This window comes from Panthera tigris, chromosome B4 (genome assembly GCF_018350195.1).
Source record: "Panthera tigris isolate Pti1 chromosome B4, P.tigris_Pti1_mat1.1, whole genome shotgun sequence".
In the NCBI taxonomy this organism is placed as follows: domain Eukaryota; kingdom Metazoa; phylum Chordata; class Mammalia; order Carnivora; family Felidae; genus Panthera; species Panthera tigris.
The window spans coordinates 129020251-129033928 of record NC_056666.1 but is presented as its reverse complement, the minus strand read 5'-3'; the positions used below and the strand labels follow the sequence as shown (position 1 = coordinate 129033928).

General features: G+C 45.2%; 1 protein-coding gene across 8 annotated transcripts in view; it reads left to right on the top strand.

Annotated features, from left to right (window-relative positions):
• RBFOX2 (RNA binding fox-1 homolog 2) overlaps positions 1 to 13678 on the top strand; it is a 280295-nt gene that overhangs the window by 20433 nt on the left and 246184 nt on the right. Inside the window, exon 1 of one of the 8 annotated variants that reach the window (XM_042993162.1) lies at positions 2166 to 2556. The exons of the other annotated variants lie outside the window; for them this stretch is intronic. The gene's annotated coding sequence lies outside the window, so the exon portion shown is untranslated. Of the gene's footprint in view, positions 1 to 2165; positions 2557 to 13678 lie in introns of those variants that run through there. 8 annotated transcript variants of the gene reach the window in all.

Here is a 13678-nt window from a genome sequence, read left to right as displayed (position 1 = left end):
CCAGAGGACCCCTCTGCGGCAGCGGTATGTGCCGTTGGTGGGGACAACTTGAGGAACTGGAGAGGCATGTTGACTTTCCTCCTCGACGTTGCTTAGAATTGTAGAATATTGGGGCGCCTGGGTGGCTCATCCGGTTAAACGACCGACTCTTGATTTCGGCTCAGGTCATGATCTCATGGTCGTGAGATCGAGCCCCAGGTCGGGCCCTGTGCTGAGCGTGGAGCCTGCTTAAGATTCTCGCCCTCTCTCTCTGCCCCTCCCCTGCGTGCATGCTCTCTCTCAAAAAAAAAAAAAAATTGTAGAATAAAATCTTGAATTAGAATGAAATTTAGAGGTTTTTTTTTTTCATAAAAATTACTTTTTTTTGGTAGAGCCAATATAAAGTCATGGCTTTTTCCTTCCTAAATATCACACCTATTTATTGAGCACTAGATGTGTATGAGAAGGCTAGGTAACTAAGCTCGTGTCCAAAGACCTCCTTCCTTCCGTTGGGGAAGAATGGTAGCCTGCAGGCAGCGTGTTGTTTACACTTTGAGGAGAGTAGAGAAATTTTAGAAGTAGCTGTTCCCGTGTAGTAAGAACTCATCAAAAATTAGAATAAAAGGATCAGATGGCTCAGTTAAGTGCCAGCTTGGATTGAGGTGGTCCTACGGCTTCTTAACTTTATTAAACCACGCCCCAAAGCCCACAAGGGTAGCCAAGTGCGCATTGCCCTGGGTGGGGCCCAGGGAAGCTGGAACAAACAGGTTCTAGTGCAGTAAAGGGTCGGAGAAGACCAAGGACAAAGGACGGGCTTGTGATACAAATTTGAGATCCTGCTGTTAGAAGAGATTGGGTAGTGAGGATTCCTAAGGAATAGTTATCAGATGGATGATTTGGGTGGAGAAAAGCCCGCCGGAAATAAATAGGTCGAAGTTGGAAGCTTGGGGAGGGTCGTCAGCTTGACTACTGACATCATTGACGACTAAACCGGTGGACTCATTGGGCAGATTGAGAGAAAGTCATGGCAGTGGAGAAAGTGGAGAGAATGATATATAAGGATTAACTTGGCTGTTCTTAACCGGGGGAGGTTTGGCCCATCACGCAACATTTGGTGACGTCTGGAGACGTTTCTGATTTTTGTAGCTGTGGAGGTGCTGCTGGCTCTGGTGGGTAGAGGCCGGGGGGTGCTGCTTCAACACCCTAAAACGCATAGGGCAGCCCCCTCACGAAGAATGATCCAGTCCAAGATGTCAGTACAGTGATTCAGTCCGAGGTTGAGATGCCCTGGATTGTTTCTCCTCCCTTCCATTCTGCTCTGTAGAATTCTGCACATCTGTTCGTTCTTTTGCTCGGTGATCATTTATGGAGCTCCACCAATGTGCCAGGCACTGTGCTAGATAGGCATTAGGAACATCAAGATTGGTTAGACATCACCTCCTTTTAAAAGTTTATTTCAAATTATAAGTTAATACGCGGATATATTCTTATAAGTAAAAAACAAAATCAGGAACAAACACGTAAAGCCAGTGGTGACTTTGACTACCACCTTCAGTCTCTGTTCCTTCTCCAGAGGTACCCAGAGCTGTTAGTTTGGCATGTGTAGCCGATTATTAGGTCACTTCCCCTGCATCCATTTTCTTTCCTTGTCTTATATGCTACGCCAAGAAGTTTACTTTCGAACATTTGTACTAGGCTGCACCTTTCTTAAAATGGGGACCAGGTGTTAGGTTTCTCTTTTTGACTTCTCATTATAATATACGTGGTATGTAAAAAAAAAAAATATATAAATATAAATGTAAATGTAGATGTAAATATATATATGTGGTATACAATAAATGTTTGATGAGTAAAGAATGAAATGAATTGATAGAAAAGCAGCAGTGGGGAGAGCAAAGAGAATGCCAAGTCCTAGTAATGGCCTTTTATAGGCTTTGGAAGGCTGTGGGGTATGTTTATGGGGAAAATGAACTTATGTTAGGATATAGAAATACTGAAAGAGTGAGGAAAAATTCAAAGCTGTACAGGTATGAAAGGGTTTCCTGGGGGCCCAGGTGCTGAGCTGGTACATAGGCGAAGGAGTTGAGAAGGACCAGAAAGCTTCATTGTATAGGGTTCAAGAGTCAAGGAGGGGTAGTAGGGCACCGGTCTTTTGAAGGTTATTGCAAGTTAGCAGTGAAGAAGAACTTCCCAATGTAGGAGCTTTTCATAGAACTGGAAGAGTCCAGAAGTTCCTTTTGGAGTGTGATGTGATAGAAGCCTTCGTAGTTCTGTTACGTTCTAAAGGAATTCTGCTTGTGCACGTGCTTAGAGATACGTACCTCTTTATATACCTAAAGGCCCTCCTTTGTTTTTCACTGAACAGAATGTCTTAGGGAACATTTTGTTTCAGTTTATGCAGATCAACCTCATTCTTTTGAAATGACCACATAGTATTCCATAGAAAGTTTTTTTTTTTTTTTTTTTTTTTTAAAGTCATGATTTGTTTAAACATTCCTATTGCTAGACATTTAGGTTGTTCTCAGCGTTCTGCTACTCTAAGTGGTGCTGCTTGTGGCTGTGTCCTTGTGCACGTAGGTAAGTCCGTGAGGACAGATTCTGAGAAGTGGCATTGTCGGTTTCTACGGGCATGGACATTGACATTTTTGATAGGTATTGCCAGGCAGCCTCCAAAGTTGTACACTGCCGTGAACAGCAAAGATGCGATTCGTGAGTATAAGATGACTTTTTCCTGTCGTTTTGGCAAATGTGTTTCCATACTTTGATTTTTAACAGTCTAAGTGAGAAACGGTACCTTGGTCTTTTGCATTTCTGTAATATAAAGTGATCTTTTTTTTTTTTGTATGTCTAAAATTCATTTATATTCTTTGTCATCAACTCAGGCTTGAAACAGGTTTTGTTTTTTTTTAATTGGCAAGAACTTTTATAAATTAAGGAAATTAGCTCTGTCATTCATGTTGCAAAAATTTCCCCGACAGTTTGTCATTTGTCCTTTGAATTTATTTATAGCATAGAAAGATGTGTATGTGTTTGTATATATTTTGGAATATGACTGAGTATATAAGGTATTTATTTTCAAGTTTTTGGATCTTTGGGTTTTTTTTTTTTTTTTTTTTTGTCTTGTTTTTTTCTGGGAAAGACCGTCTCCACTCGGAGATATAAAAATAACTTTCTGTGCTTTCTTTTAGTACTTTAATTGGAAAAACCTGGATTTTAGTTTCATTTCTATCGTCTATTGGTTTTGTGACATTGGGCAAGTTGAGTAATCTCTCAGAGCCTCAGTTTCCTAAACTGGAAGGATTAGAGCAGATGATTTGTACCATTGTAAGGAACTTTCAATTATAAAATGTCTTGTTTGCTTTTCAGTGAAATTTGCTTTTGTTTTGTGCGGGGACCTGAAGTTGGGGGCAGGGTCAGGGAAAGAGGTAAAAAGACATGGAAGGAAGACAGACAAATGCACAGAGGGCGGAGACAGAAACCAGGACTGTGAACAAAATCCAAAACCGCCCCAGAGAAGATGGAGGGAAAACAAAGGAAAACAGACTCAAGGAAGGTAGATACTGAGACCCCAAGTGGGATGCATTTTTCATATCATAGGAGGTAAAACACATGTTGGGTCCCTTTGTTCATTCCCTCTCCCTCTTTTCCTCCCTCCCCCTCCTCCCTCCGTTTTCCTTCCTTCTTAGAATAAAAAAGTTAAGTGTCATACAGAGGTTGTGAATTAGCACAAATCGTCAAGTGCAAAAGTTAAGGCTTCAGAGTCTTCCTCAGTGTGTATGTACATAGTACTTAAAGCCAAGTGCTTTGAACTCCTCAGACACAGTGTGTTGGAATTGTTATTACAATATTGATTTATCTATCGCCTGGCAGTCCCTTTCCAGGTCTAAAATTCTGTGTTTGAATGTAGTGTACATGTTTTAGTATTTCTGTAAGAACTGTATCTTCTGCATTTCCTGCTTTTGGGATATTAAATCTGTAAAGTTAATAATGGCTTCCTACGTGTTTTGTATTTTCACGTCTAAGACTGAAGTTCTCCCCATAGATTATGCCTTTAAGAAGCCTAGCTTCAGTCTTTGGACACCTGTCTTCCGTGAAAATTTGGGCTGAGATATTCCACTGCTTCCCTGTTAGTCTCCCTGTCTGCTAAGCATGGGTAATAGTACTCATCCAGCAATGTGTAGTTAACGAAAATTCTTACGTGACCAGACCCTCTAAAGTCTAATGTTCAGTTATTTCCATTGCTTATTAAAAAATTTTCTTTAAGTATTTATTTATTTTTGAAACAGAGAGAGCACAAGTGGGGGTGGGGCAGAGAGAGAGGGAGACACAGAATCCGAAGCAGGCTCCAGGCTCTGAACTGTCAGCACAGATCCCGACGTGGGGCTCGAACCTGCGAACCGTGAGATCATGACCTGAGCCAAAGTCAGATGCTCAACCGACTGAGCCACCCAGGTACCCCATCCATTGCTTATTTTTTAAAAGTCAATTTATATATTGTCCTTAGACCCCAATTTATGATTCTTTCTTGTTGCCTGGTTTGGGGGGAAAAAAACCTTAAAGAAAATTGTATGCTTACCACCTTGGCGATATGTGAATTGAATACACTCTGACCTTTTAGCTGGTGGTAATTTCCTCTCACAAACCCTTTGTTGCCTTTTTAACCTCACAGACCCCCTGCCCCTCCGAATGGGCCTGGGACATTATTATCTGCCGGCTCCCCCAAGTTGCCCTTCAAAACAGACGGCCGGACTTCTTGAAATCCTTGCTGGTTATCATGGCAGCGGCTGCCGCTGTGGGCTGATTGGAAAGGAAGTCATTGCGGTTGTCAGAAACACGGTCTGGAGGAGACGGGGCTGAAAGTGCAAGTCCGTGGCTTTGGCTTAATGGCTCCAAGACCGGCTGTTGTGAGCAGTTGCCGGGGCCTCGGATGTCCTCTTGTCCTAAGACTTGATAAAAACTTTCTCCTCCACTTCTGGAGGATGGCTTCCTTTGGAGAGACTCAACCTTTGCTGCTTCCTCATCGTGCGCATTTTAGATGCAGTCCCTCGTCTCATCCCTGCCCTCCTTTTACCTAAAGTAAAACCTAACCGAGAGGTGGCGTTTGAGGTTTCACTCTGCGTGCGGCAGTGTGGGCAGGAAGAGGAAGGTCCAGGGGGTGATCTGCGAAGGCCTTTGATATGGTTGGGTCGATGGTGTATAAACTGAGTTAAGTAACAGTCTAAGTTGATGAGGTAAAACATAGTGAAGGGTCATAAACCTTGCTAATTCGCTGGTGAGGAAGATCGTATTTAGTACAGGAGTGCCCACAGTTGTTTTGCTGGGTTTGCTGGGCACTTGGAAAGGTGAGACATAAAAGGCGAAAAAATAAAAGGGATCCAGAATGTAAGCTCTGGCGATTGAAAACGTTTTTATGTGTGACTTTTACAAGTTGTCATTAATTATTGTAATCATAAGCCTGGGAGGCTAAGGGAAACTTTCCTCCGGCCGTGGAAGCTGACTCAGACTTTCCTCTGGGCTCCCTCCCCATCTCAGGATCTCCTGCCTCTGGCTTTGGAAATTAGTCGCAGGAGGTCCTGTGTGTGATGTAATATAGCAAATACTTAAATTCCGCGTCAGAAATAACTAAAGTTCTGCATTGGAAAACAGCACTGGAGAGAAGGGAGTGAATGGAGAGATGTTGAATCTTGGTCTCTCGTGGAACAGCGTCACTGATGGCAGGTGGGCAACAGGGGGAGCTGAGGGGAGTTTTCATCGGCTTCTAAAAATCTCTCTAGACCTCTCCTGAAGGTAGCGGTGCTTCTTTTCCCCTGGGTTGGGGTGGCTGGTGAATTTGAGGAGTAGGGACTGCTTCTACCACGTGAGTGTCTGAAATGACCGAGGAACCCACACCTGCCCCCCCGCCCGAGCGCGTGTTGCTAGAAGCCATGTAAGCTGTGGGCACAGGGCTTTTGAAGGATGGCTGTGTGGGTGTGGCAGGGCGTGCGTACTGGTTCTCCACATCTCCTGTGACCAGAGCCGGTTGACGTTGGTTTACTTCAGAGGCCAGTAAGCCCCCATTCTTCCCTAAGGTGTCGCACTGTGCGGAGTCCTCGTGTAGGAAGGTTACCTGCTGTCTCGCTGCTCATTTTAGGACACTCAGCTGGACCGGGCGTCAGCCACCTTTTTCCTTCAGGACCTCAAGGCTGACGTGTGAAGACGGACACAGTTTCGGCCAGTAGGAAAGTGGAGTAGGAATCTGCAGGCTGGTCGCCTTCGGATCATGCCGAGAAACACCCTTCTGGCCTGTCTTCCTGTTTCCTTAAGAGACAGTGTTACAGCGTCGTCGTCGTCGTCGTCGTCGTCGTCATCATCATCATGCGTGGAATGGGAGTGGAGCTCCTCTTGCCCTGGGACTATGTCTGTGTTAAATTTCAGCAGCCTCTTGTTTCCTGGTGATTTTTTTTTTTTTTTTTTTAAGAGTTCTGTTCAAGTCAGAGGTGTCTGCCTTTCCAGCTACTCTTTAATAGTTTCTTCCTTACCTGGGGGGGGGGGGTTCCCGTTAGCCCACGCCGCGGGAGACACACGGTGGGAGAGGTATCCCACCCCGGGTAATCGTCTCTGGGGGGCTTCAGTGGTGAGCCCATGGTTGCTGCCTTCACTGGGAGAAGAACTTTTAAGTAAGAAGGGAGAAGAAACTTCTTGTTCGGGCGGCAAAATGAAAACCAGCTTTTCTGAGGCCAGATTGGGATCGTGTGTAATCAACTATGAATTCATCCTCTTTTTCCTCCCCTCCTCGCCCCCCTGTTTGCAGTTGATCTCACGACAGCTGTTTCCAGCTGTCCTCTGGATTTTGCCCAGGCCCCTTGGGATGGATGGCTGCATGACTCACACAACTGGCTTGTTTCCACAGCGGTTCAAATCTAGCTTCTCAAGAAGTAGGAGCGAGAGGAGAGAGGGGGACTCTGGTGGCCCCGGAGTAGATGTTCCTGTGGAGATTACGGTCGGCTGACTGCTCTGGTTTCGATTGGTCCCCCTTCACGGCAGCGAGCTGAGAAGAGGACATTGCTGGGGGAGGGGAGGCCAGTGTGTTAGCTGGAGAAGTGGTTTTGGAGAAAGCCAGATGTTCTTGTTTTGTTTTGTTTTGATTTTTATCCTTTTTTTTTTATTAATTTTTTTTTTTTAATTTACATCCAAATTAGTTAGCATCTAGTGCAACAGTGATTTCAGGAGTCGATTCCTTAGTGCCCCTTCCCCATTAGCCCCTCCCCCCTCCCAGCACCCCTGCGGTAACCCTGTGTTTGTTCTCCGTATTTAAGAGTCTCTTCTGTGTTGTCCCCCTCCCTGTTTTTATATTATTTTTGTTTCCCTTCCCTTACGTTCATCTGTTTTGTCTCTTAAAGTCCTCATAGGAGTGAAGTCATACGGTATTTGTCTTTCTCTGACTAATTTCACTTAGTATAATACCCTCCAGTCCCATCCACGTAGTTGCAAATGGCAAGATTTCATTCTTTCGGATTGCCGAGTAATACCCCATTGTCTCTATATACCACATCTTCTTTATCCATTCATCCATCCATGGACGTTTGAAGCCAAATGTTCTTTTACTTTTTTTTCTCTTTCCCCCTCCAGATCTGCTTCAGAGCAAACTGCAACTTTCCTTTTCAGTGGGACGTAGGGTTGTGTGTGAGATGGGTGGCTGAGTGAGAGCTGAGGGAAGTGTCGGTTAAAAATGCAGGTGATGCTAGGGGCGCCTGGGTGGCTCAGTCGGTTAAGCGTCTTGGGTCATGATCTCACGGTTTGTGAGTTCGAGCCCCTCGTTGGGCTCTGTGCTGACAGCTCAGAGCCTGGAGCCTGTTCGGATTCTGGGTCTTCATCTGTCTCTGCCCCTCCCCTGCTCGCTCGTGTGTGCTCGCTCTCTCTTTCTCTCTCTCTCAAAAGTAAATAAACATTAAAAAAAATTAAAAAAAAATTCAGGTGATGCTCTCCGTACTCCAGCTGATTCTTGGTAGGAGGGTGTGTTCCTTTCTCTTCAAAGCGGTCCCTCCCTTTCCCAACAGTAAGCACTGCCCTTGCCCCCCCTCCTTCCTTCCATGAAGGCCACTCCTTCCCAGCGTGGGAACCTATACAGTGATACGGCTCGGTAAAGAAAATTTTAAAAATTCTTTAGGTATTAGAAAAATTCTTCACTTTGATCTCTTTGAGCTCTACACTCACATTTCTTAAAGGGTAGCAAGCTGCAGAAAAAAATTCTCTAGACCTGCTCTGATACAGGAGCCATTAGCCACTTGTGGCTGTCGTGGTCTTGAAATATGGCTCGTCCAAACTGAGATGCTCTGTGAGTGTAAAACACGCACTAGATTTTATTTGCTTATTTATGTATTTGTGTATTTATTTATTAAAGTTTATTTATTTATTTATTTTGAGAGAGACAGAAGCATTGCGAGCGGGGAAGGGGCAGAGAGAAAGAGGGAGAGAGAGAATCCCAAGCAGGCACCTGATGTGAGACTCGAACTCACGAAACCGTGAGATCATGCCTGAACCGAAGGCAAGAGTCGGACGCTTAACCAACAGAGCCGCCCAGGCACCCCCTCAAATACCCACTAGATTTTAAAGACCAGTGCAAAAAATTTTCATTGAAAATTTACAAATCATTGACTATTGTTGAAATATTGACATGTTGAAACGCTAATATTTTGGATGTGTTGGATTCCCTAAATTATATTAAAATTTACCTTACCTGGTTTCTTTTTTAAATGCTGTTAACTAGAAAATTTTAAATTAAGTAAATGGCCCATATTTCTTGCTGTCATTATATTTCTGCTCTAAACAGAAGAAGTTACTGAACAACTGGTGTGCTCCTCTCTGGTAGTGTCCGTTTTCCAGAAGCCAAGTGATAGTTTGGGACTCACAAGCCGGTGTGCTACAACATGCCCTCTGTAATAGTTGTCTTTTGCCCCAGAACATATTACCCCTACACTTACTGACTTGAAACAACACACCTTTATTATGTCACAGTTTCTGTGGGTCGTAAATCTGAGAGCAACTTAGCTGTGCGGTTCAGGCGTAGGATCCCTCATGAAGTTTCAGTCAGGCAGTTGCTGGTGTCGCACTCATCTGAAGTCTGAACCGGGGCCGGAGGATTCCAAGATGGTTCGTTTCACGGCTCTTGGCATGTTGTCAGTTCCCCGCTGGCTTTAGTTCCTTCCAACACGGACTTCTCCTTAGGCTTCTTGAGTGTCTTCCCTACCTTATGTTGACTTCCCCTAGAGTGAGTGATCAAGTGAGAGATCGAGTAAGGGAGAGAGCAGGTGAAGGGGGGAGTTGCAGTGCTTTTAACGACCTAGTGCCTGCAGTATACGTTATCATTTCTGCTTTATTTTATTTGTTAGAAGCAAGTGTCTGAGTCTAATTCCTCCTCTCAAGGAGAGGAAAATTAGGCTCCAGTTTTTTAATTAGTTTTAATTTTTTTTTTTTTTTTTTTAGGCTTCACTTCTTGAAGGGAGTAGTATATAGGAATTTGTGGACATATTTAGAAACCGCTACACTTTCCTGTTTGTCTGCTGTTTTCCCCTGTGAGTGTACCTGGATTTCACTGACTGCCTCTGAAAATGGTCAGAGTTCAGCGGCTGAAGTCCATTTTACCCTCACCGGCTACCTCCGCAGTGTTGCTTGGAACGGTTTTACCCATTTTGAGACTGCCAACTCTGACCTGTAATCAAAATTGCCTTTTTTTTGGTCGGGCGACGGGGAGGCCACGATGAATTTCAGCTTTGCGTGAGCCTTAAATACTGGTGTGTGCCTCAGTTGATTTTTAGTAGCAGAATAAGGCTGGATATTCCATGGTAAATGTGTTGTTATTATGTGGATATTATATTTCTCTTAATTAAGATTCAGAGCACTCAGGAACCATTCTGTATCTCATTCTGCCTCTGGGAGGTTTGAAAGTAAAGCAGGGCCTCCTTCTGTTTTCTGCTCCAAGTAGGGGCATGGAGGTGAGTTCACTGGTGCAGGAGGCGGAGTGAAGGTGTTGTGAGGGATGGAGAGGTATGTCTGGCAGAGACATAAATGGTACGCTCCGGTAGCTTAAACCGGAACGTGGGAGCAAAGGTACTGTTAAATAAGAGTGTGTAAATAACACGCTGCCGAGTTTCCCAAGATGGACTCATCTACGCCTCCCCTCCCTATAGCTGTTTTAGTTTTGGCTCAGCCTCACACTTCCGGAGGGTAGACTGACACAGGAGGCAAGACCTACAGGGTAAGTGGCCCAGTGGACGTAATAAGGGAGGGTCAGTTTTTGTCTGGCCTCCATCAAAATGGGGCTTTAGTGCAAGGAAACGAGGTATGTATGGGAAAGTGGTTGGGTCAGAATAGGGCTCAAGATTCAGGACAGCAGGGATTCATTTAAAACCACTTGACTTCAGTTTTTTTCTGATGGCTTGGTGTGATTTACTCAGGTACTTCCTAGGGAATCGAGCGTGATCTTTTCCATTTGAGAAGTCTGAAGGCGTAGATGAATGGGTTGTATTAGAAAGTTTGTTGCCTTGGACAGAAAATCAAAAATCCATAGAGTCTGGCTGTCTTCTCAATCCTTGTTATCATTATCATAATCTTGGTACTTAAGTTTAATTTTGAATAGTTGCTTTCCTTTGTGTGTGTGTGTGTGTGGGGGGGGGGGCGGTTTATCTCTTGTCTCTGTAACCAGACTTCGTTTTCTTCGCTTTCATGCTTTTTATTTCTTTGTGTTCTAATAACAACTTCTGCGTTGTATATTCAAGAGGATATGAACTGAGGCATGGTGGCGGGACCCACTGGGGCTGGGAGAGGCGTAGAGCGCAGTGGTTGAGAGTTCGGGGTTTAGAGTCCTACCGGCTCTGCTGCTTAGTACATTGATAACCTCGTACAACTTTTCTTAATTTCTCTGAGGCTAAGTTCCTTCATCTGTAAAATGTTAATGATAGTTTTTGCCTCATAGACTTGTGAAAACTAATGAGATATTACAAGTAAGGCACTTAGCACAGGAGCAGCTACATAAGTTAGATTTGTAAAAGTGTAATTGTCTAGCTTATTAATGCTTTTTATTAGAGGCTTCCAAGTTCTTGAATCTTGAGCCTCTCATTACTTATTTGACGTTATTTATTGGTTCATCAGTCACTGATACCAGAAGCCTAAACCGGGTGTGTGTTCTGGTCAGCGTGAATGGGTCCACATCCTAACTGACTCTGCTCAGAGAGTGTTCTAGTCTGCCGGGCAAAAATAGGTGTTCTGGGCCATGGCTTTTTCCTTGCAGGGCCCAAGGGCGCCCCCTCTCTCGAGAGACCAGAGGCTGCCGTTGTTTTCTGTACGGTAGAGCCTGACTTGGCCTGCAGTTAAGGCTCTCCAGAAGGTCACTTAAACCCGGCTGATGTGAACTCCTCGCAAAAGGCCCAAGTCCTTCTGCCGCCGTCCAGTTTTCTATTAAGAAACTACTGGGACTGTTTTTTTGTTTTTTTTTTTTTCCTAAAGAAACTGCAGCAGCCAAACCAATCATTCCTTTCAACTCTGCACTCCTTGGTCAGCATCCAGGATGTAAGCAGCTCTGGCCATCTGTATATTCCTGTGACCTCGGGCCTGACTGATTTTTCTCTCCTGACCTGACCTTCATAGCTCCTCCCCTCATAGACTGTCCCGTTTTTCCTCTTGCATTCGTAAACAGTCCTCCCCATCCTCAGCCTTTTCACGGACTCCTATATCTAGTCTTTCCTCTTAGCTAAATCCCATTTCTTTCTGAGAACATCACCTCCCCCTCCTACTGGGTGTTTTTTGTTCTTCTGCTTTAGGGAGGTGGGTATCCTGGCGTCTCTCCTCTCCAGGATTCCTGTCTAATCTTCTTCCCTTGGGCGAAATTGAAATTCCCTGCTCCTTTAAAGCTCCTGTAATCTGGCTCATCTACCCACTTCCCTTACTCAGTGCTGTCATTTATCCATTGCCTTGCCTCTCTTCCTCATTAAAAAAGCCAAAAAGACCCCAAACTACCTAATGTTGGCACCGGTTATTGGGCTTTCTCTCGACCTTTATTGTCACGAGGGATAGGAGACCCAGCGTGTGTGTGGATGACTGATCCGGCGCCTGCCTCTGAGTTCTTTGACTGAGGGGCTTCCCTGACTGGAACCGCGCAGGTACTTACTTGCACCGCCTGCTCTGAGGACACGCGCTCCGTCTTGTCCATCCGGAACGGCTTCGTTTCTGAAAATTGAAAGATGGACATCTCATCTCCTCGTTAACACCCTTCCATCTTCCAGTTCTCTCGTTCATGTTCATCAGCTACTGCTGCGTCTCATCTCCAGCGTCATTGAGAAGTCCATACACTGGCCCTCTCTGCGCTCTCTCCCTTCCTGTGAATCCCCCCCCACCCCCCTAACTATGCTCCCCCCTCCCCCCCTCCCCCCCCCCCCCCCCCCCCCCCCCCCCCCCCCCCCCCCCCCCCCCCGTTTAGATTTCTCGGCCTTTTGCTTAAACCACGCTTTGGCCGGTATTCTCTCTTTATGTTCATTTTGTTTGACCTACTAGCAAAACCCAGGCCTAGATGGATGCGATTGTCTGCCTTCATGGTTTTCAGCGATTCCTGGATCCTTGACTCCTGCTGGCAGGCTTTGTGTTTTTGAGTGACCTCTCCTGGGGATTTGCCTCCAGAGCTGTCTCAGATGTTCCTCATGGTCCTACATTCACTTTCCCTTCACTTAAGCAAGAATTTTTGTCTCTCTCTCTCTCTTTTTTTAAAAGTAGTCTTCATGCCCAGTGCAGAGCCCAACATGGGGCTCGAAATCAGTACCCTGAGGTCAGGACCTGAGCTGAAGGATACCTGGGTGGCTCAGGTGGTTGAGTGTCCAGCTCTTGATTTCGGCTCTGGTAGTGATCCCAGGGTTGTGGGATCGAGCCCCGTGTTGGGCTCTGTGCTCAGCATGGAGCCTGCTTAAGATTCTCTGTCTCCCTCTACCCCTCCTCCCAGCTCGAGTGCACTCTCTCTCAAAAAAAAGACAAGAATTGAGATCAAGAGTTGGATGCCCGTCCCCAGAATTCTTGCCTCTTAATTTATAGATGAAATAGAAGATATCAAATTGAAACTCTTAATTTCCTGCCATCAAACCTACAAACTGTGTCTGTTACAGTGAAAGATGTATTGTTCTTCCTTTGGTGAATCCTGCTTGGATCTTTTTCCTGCATTTTTGTTTTTTATTTTTTATTAAATTAAAAAAATTTTTTTAAGTTTATTTATTTTTGAGACAGAGAGCAGGTGTGAGCTAGGGAGGGGCAGAGAGAGAGGGAGACACAGAATCCGAAGCAGGCTCGAGGCTCTGAGCCGGCAGTACAGAGCCTGACGTGGGGCTTGAACTCACGAACCGTGAGATCACGACCTGGGCCGACGTCGGCCGCTTAACCGACTGAGCCACCCAGGCGCCCCTAAAATTTTTTTAACGTTTTACTTTATTTTTTTGAGAGACAGAGAGAGAAGACAAACACGGAAGGGGCAGAGAGAGAGAGGGAGGCACAGAACCCAAAGCAGGTTCCAGACTCTGAGCTGTCAGCACAGAGCCCTATGTGGCGCTTGGACCCATGAACATGAGATCATGACCTGAGGTGAAGTCGGTCGCTCAACCGTCTGAGCCACCCAGGCGCCCCTTTCCTGGATTTTTAAATCTACCTTTTTGTATCTCTTCTTACCAACATTCTATATGCCTCCCTC